A 7,018-nucleotide genomic window follows, 5' to 3' on the forward strand; every position below is an offset into this window, starting at 1 on the left:
AAGCAGGTATCTGGGGTTTATTTACCTTCTATAATTGAAACTTTGTTGCCTTGAGAGGAGGCAGCAGCTGCTGGGAAGCTTGGCTTCTTCCATCGCAGGGGCAAGCGAGCCTCCTGCTCGCTCCAGCTCCATGGTCATGGCCTGCTGAAAGCAGGTATCTGGGGTTTATTTACCTTCTATAATTGAAACTTCGTTGCTTTTGAGTGGAGCTCAGAGCCAGCAGCAGGCTGTCTTCCTCCATCACTGGAGCAAGAAAGCCTGTTCGCTCCAGCTCCGTGGCTGCCGGCCGCCATCTTTGTTGGGTTAATTTGCATATGGTCGCTCTGATTTGCTGGTGGGTGTGGCTTAAAGCATAGCAAAAGTATGGTCAATTTGCATGTTTGTCTATTATTAGGTAAGATTATGCCAGAAATTGATACTTAAAGGACATTTTTGCATAATGCTAGTGGTAGTGGAAATTTGTATAACCATTTTGAAAACGAATTTTGCAATATCTATAATTGAGTATTAAAATGATCTTATTATTTGACCTAAAAATTACACTTTGTAATTTTGCTTTTAGGTTAAAAAGCTTTAGGCAAAATTATAGTACAACATTTCCTATAATTGTAAATTTTTGGAAAGAATATGAAAGTACAAAAGTAACTGTTAAGTATGTTAACCTAATTTTAATTAGCAAAACATATTTTGTAAAATAGAACATAGACTATGATTAAGCTTAATTTTTACTTTAAAAAGAATTCAATGTGGGATATGTGATATGATCACAGTTATGTAAAACATGCATAAAAAGTACACATAGGTAAAAGGCTGAAAGAAATACATAAAATATAATTAAAGGCTATTGTAGATAAATAAAAAAGTATATATTACTTATATCTTTCTAAATGTCTTATGTTTTATAAATTTTGAATATACTATTTATAAAATAAAAAACCATAATTCATAAACTTTTAAAATATTCCCTTTGTTTTAAAAAATATATTGTATTTTGATTTCAGAGAGGAAGGAAGAGGGAAAGAGAGATAGAAACATCAATAATGAGAGAGAATCATTGATCAGTTGCCTTCTGCACACCCCACACTAGGGATGAAGCCCGCAACCTGGGCATATGCCCTGACTTGGAATTGAACCAGGACCTCCTGGTTTATAGGTCAACCAATGAGTCACACCGGCCAGGCCTAAAATATCTTCAAATTAAGGAATAATTCATAAACATTTAAATTACTAAAAAAACACACATTTGAAATAAAGTCAATGCTAGAGGAAAAATTCAGACCTCATTTTAATTTTGTATATTTCTAACAATAAAATATAACACTAAAATATTTCTCTGACTGAAAAACACTTTGTATTCAATTTTATCAGTCACCATGGATTCCATGTAAATATCTTAATTTTAACATTATTTACTTATTCAATTATGTGTTTTCTATTCATTTTATTGACCAGGAGGTTGAAGTTAAGAATGGTAACATGATTTGCCTTTGGTAACTTTGCTCATAGACAGTAAAACTGGAACCATGGGGTATCTGACATTGAATGTAGGTGTCTTACTTTACACTATGCAGGGTACCTCTCCTCTCTTATTTGTTGGAATTGAAGGGACAAACAACAGGTAAAAATATCCAAGTTGTTTTGTTATTTATTTAACAAGTATTTATTTAGCATAACTTTCACTAGATTGTGTGACAAATACTGACATTAAAAAGTAATTAATTCCTAAATCTATAAATCTTGAAGTGATTAGGGTGACAATCATATAAACAAATATGGAAAATGTCATCTTGGAACTATGTCACAAATATGTCCAAGAAAACTCATCTTGGAAGTGTGTGCCAAGTGCAATAAAATAATTTGTTAATCATGTATTTACTCAAAAATCCTAGCAAACAAATAAATTCAAGGATAAGGGAGAGCTGTTCCTTACAGTAGGATGCTAACTAATAATTATCACAATAATGATGGAGTTAGAAAAATCACTATTACACAAAGAACATAAAAATAAATTTAGGCAAGAATAATCTCTTAAAGAGTCTTTTATTCTAAATTTCCTGTGCCTTAATACTTTGTAAATGAATAATAATTGTAATGTGTAACCTACACAAATATAAAAGAATAAGGTTTTTATTATTTATTTATTTATTTTTAAATTAAATCTTTATTGTTCAGATTATTACAGTTGTGCCTCTTTTTTCCCCCCAAAGAATAAGGTTTTATAGAAAAGTTTAATAAAAGTGTGAATAGAATGCTGATTGTTTTCTTTTTCCCAAAACTATTTTTAATTTAGTGGTGTGACAGAAAGAATTCTTAGCAACATTTTGACCAATTATCTAAGTTTGGTAGTTTTTCTCCATTTCTGTCTCTAATCTCCACAGTCAGTAACTCTTTTCTTGATGAATTCTAATGTACCATATGTTCTTTTCCAATTTTCTTTTTCATATCATTTCAGCAAACTGCAGTTAACATTAAAGTATAAAACTGATTATTTTATCTACACGCTTTATATTTTTCTTTTCTATAGTTGTTTTGTTTACATATTTTATTACTCACCATCTAATGTATAGTACTTTATAGTTATTTTAATTATTTACAAATTTATATTGAGAAAAACTGGTAATGTTGATGGAGGCAAAAAAAAAAAAAAAAAGCTGAGTCCCATGTATGTGTTCGTTTGCTTGCTTCCTTGCAGGATTTTGGTGGCTTGTGAAAGAAATCATACTTAAGTTGCAATCAACTTGAATAGGAATTTAAACAGAAGAAGATTCCTCAAACACTCTGTGATTATTACAGGTAGGTTGATTATTTATATTTTTTACAGTTTATTAGAAAAATGTAAGTTTGTTGTTACTTGTTTTTAAAAATTTTTTATTTTACTTTTTATTTATTTTCATTTTTTAATGTGCCTGGGAGGAAGAAGAGGAGTTAAGGATGGGGGAAGAGGAGGGGAAAGAGATAGGGACTTGTATGCTTCCCAGAGGGAAAGCGCCGAATTTTTTAGTCTTTTTTTATTAGTTACTGCTCTCTTTGATCCTGAGGACAATTGGGCTTCAATTTATTACTTTGTCAATTTACTTTTGAAAGTATGTTTAATTTGTGGTATTTCAATAATTGAGAAATAAGATATTGTTCTAAAACAGCATCATTTGGAAAAATATCCACGATGTTTATAGTATTTCACATTGAGATCCACCATTCCTAGTGTTGCTGTAACTTGATTGTCCATTTATTTTGCTTTTCTTTGTTTGTTTGTTTTTGGTTAATCCTCATCTGAGGATATTTCCATTGATTTTTAGAGAGAGTGAAAAGGAGGGAGAGAGACAGAGAGTGAAACATCAATGTGTGAGAGACACATGGATTGGTTGCTTCCCCCACGCGCTCTGACGAGGGCCTGGGATCAAGCCTGCAACTGAGGTACATGCCCTTAACCAGAATTGAACCCGGGACCGGGGACCCTTCAGTCCATGGGCTGACACTCTATCCACTGAAACAAAGAGGGTAGGGCCACTTATTTTGCTTTTTATAGAGGTAACCCATTTGTCTTATCCTTCTTCATATCAAGCCATGAAAAAAGAAAGCACACATTCACACAGACACACACACACACACACACACACACACACACACACACACACTAATTAGTCAGGCTAATCTAAGTTCAAGTCTTACTCTGCCATTAACCAACAGCATGTCCTGAAAAAATAATTCTCATATCCAAACCTTTAGTACCTCATTTAAAAATAACTACCACATAGGGAGAATGCAGGAATTAAATGAAATAATGTATCAAGCATTGTCACTATTTAAGCACATGTTGACAATGAATTTTCTTCCCTGACATGGCTTCATTTCCTTACTTTGTCTCTGTCCCTAGCCAGGAATTTTTCAAATAGCAGAAATGAAGCATCCTAAAATCATTTAATGTGCTTTTCAAGCTGATTGTGAATACAATGCACTCCATGAAATTTTCTTGTGGAAAATAAGATTATAGAGGGAGATTATGTAAGATTAAAGTATTCAACTTGATTTGATTTTTACAAATTGCAAAAACACTCTGTATGAAAATTCTTAGTACATGTTCTCATTACTTGGTTTGCAATTTCTTCAGTAATGTTAAAATTGCCTGAAAAATTTTATAAATTCTCTTCTCAAACTTATTTTTCTTGAAATATTAAAAGTATACTTATGTATGAGCACATCTATAATACTAAAAGTTCTTGAGCTAACAATATTGTTTGAAATCGTGATACTATGATTTGTCATACATGCAGCAGCGGAAATGGAAATGTAGCTTCGGGAAAAACTCTGTGAAACTACAGCTTTGTGATCTCTGTGATGTATTGCTGATCACAACCCTCCTACATTATCATTTCAAAAGATCTTGGCAATAAGCAGCCAGCAATATTCTGTGTCTGCCATGGCACTGTGATTGCTGAATTCAATTTGCTAGAATTATATGTAAGATGTATTACCTACATCATTAAAATGTATTGCCTATACCTATGCTGCAGGTCAATAGTTTTCTTAGTTCTCCTTTTTATTTTTCAGATTTTGAAATAACATTTTTTGAAAAGTCAAATTAAAACTCTTTCAAAACTTAGTTCTATTTTATTCCTTGAAATGTAAGAGAATTCCTTTTTAAATTTCTGTGGATCCAGTGTCTTTCTCCTTGATTCATATCTATAATAATAAAAGCATAATATGCTAATTAGACCAGACAGCTGAATGACCTTCCAGACGTCCTTCTGGATGAAGCTATGGTGGCGGGGGCCAAGGCAGAGGTGGATAGGGATGATCAGGCAGGCAGGCGAGTGGTTAGGGGCAATCAGGCAGGCAGGTGAGTGGTTTGGGGTGATCAGAAAGGCAGACAGAGTGGTTAGGGGAGATTAGGCGGGCAGGCAGACCAGTGATTAGAAGCCAGCAGTCCCAGATTGCGAGAGGGATGTCTGACTGCCAGTTTAGGCCCGATCATGGGGGATCAGGCCTAAACTGGCAGTCGGACATCCCCCGAGGGGTCCTGGATTGTGAAGGGGTGCATGCCAGGCTGAGGGACACCCCCCCATGCACGAATTTTATGCACCTGGCCTCTAGTTGTTATAATAGGGAAAACTTTCATGTCAATTGTGGATATTCCACATTGTCTTGTTACTATTGTGTAAATATACAAAGTATGATCAGATGTCTCAAGTCTTTCTCTATTTCATGTTTTATCTTCCTTACACTTCCAACTTTGGTTACACAAGCTATCTTTTTTTATTCTCACTTGTTTTACCAGTGACTTCTCTCTTTTACTTTTTAATTGTTTGCCCGTGTTTAGCAATTCAACTCATGTCATGTCTATCAATTTATATACTTCAGTGTGTTGTTTTTCTTTTCTAGTTTTTCTTGCATTTGAATGAATTTTAAGTCATTCCATTTCCAATTTTCTAATCAGTAATGATTGTATTAAATACTGCCAATTTTTCTGACTAAGTATATATTGTGCCCCATGCTTTAAAATACATTTTTATACAATTATTGTATTGTAATTATAGTATAATTATGATTTTTTCTCTTGAACCATTACTTCAACTATTCTTTTAAATAATAGCTTTTGATTCCTCTTATGTGGTATCTATTTTGGCCCCTGACTTTCTGAGGTTCACAACAAACAGGACAGATAATCAATCACATAAGCAATCTATATGTATACATAAATTTGTAGAAGTTACTAATATAAATGCTACAAAGTGAAGAAATAGGTCTCAGATCAGTTAGATATGGAGAACACAGAATAATTGTGGAGGTCCCACATTTATAGAGTAGTCAGAGGATGCCTCCTTAGGCTACAAATAAGCTTAGATCTAAAGTAGAGAAAGAAAGGACTAACCAATCAAATCGGAGAGGAAAGAGTAGTCTAAGGAAAAACAATAAATGCCAATGTTCTTAGTTGTAAACACCTGAGCGTCTTTGAAGTGGCACTAGACAAACTTGCAGTTATTGGCAAGGCCTGATACTGCAGGACTTTCTAGGAAATGAGTAACTGAACTAATTGAAATTAACAAACAAACTTCAAACTTCTATGTAAGTTAGAAGCATTGATTTAATTTAGGAGTTTCAGTAGAAATAATGAAGATGGCATTCTCTAGCACTCAGTGGAGCTAGACAGAAATAAATCCTGAAGGTAGAAACAACAGGTATGTAGCAGATATGTATTTTCCCAGAATATTGAAATAGATATTAATTTAAATACCTTTTTTTATTGTCTAAAGTTTTACATATGTCTCGTTTTTCCCCAATTGAACCTCCGCCCTGCCATTCCCACCCCGGGCAAGCCCCATCACCCTAGTGTCTGTGTGCACTGGTTATGCTAATATGCATGCATACAGTCCTTTGGTTGCTCTCTAACCCCACTTCCCTACCATTTGTCTCTAGATCCATCTATTCTTGTTCATCAAATTATGTTGATCATTATATTCCACATGTGAGTGAGATCATGTGATATTTATCTTTCTCTGACTGGCTTATTTCGCTTAGCATAATGCTCTCCAGTTCCATCCATGTTGTTGCAAATGGTAAAAGTTCCTTCCTTTTTAGCACAGCAAAGTATTCCATTGTGTAGATGTACCACAGTTTTTTAATCCACTCATCTGCTGATGGGCACTTAGGCTGTTTCCAAATCTTAACTATTCTAAGTTGTGCTGCAATGAACACAAGGGTGCATATATCCTTTCTGATTGGTGTTTCCAGTTTCTTGGGATATATTCAAATGGGAGTTCCATTTTTAACTTTTTGCAGAAACTCCTTACTATCTTCCACAGTGGCTGCACCAGTCTGCAATCCCACCAGCAGTGCAGGAGGGTTCTTTTTTCTCCACATTTTCACCAGCACTTGTCGTTTGTTGATTTGTTGATGATAGCCATTCTGACAGGTATGAGATTGTATCTCATTGTTGTTCTGATTTTCGTCTCTCAGATGATTAGTGACTTTGAGCATGTTTTCATATGTCTCTTGGCCCTCCTTACATACTCTTTCGAAA

Source organism: Myotis brandtii, unplaced genomic scaffold, assembly GCF_000412655.1.
Source record: "Myotis brandtii unplaced genomic scaffold, ASM41265v1 scaffold10, whole genome shotgun sequence".
In the NCBI taxonomy this organism is placed as follows: Eukaryota; Metazoa; Chordata; class Mammalia; order Chiroptera; family Vespertilionidae; genus Myotis; species Myotis brandtii.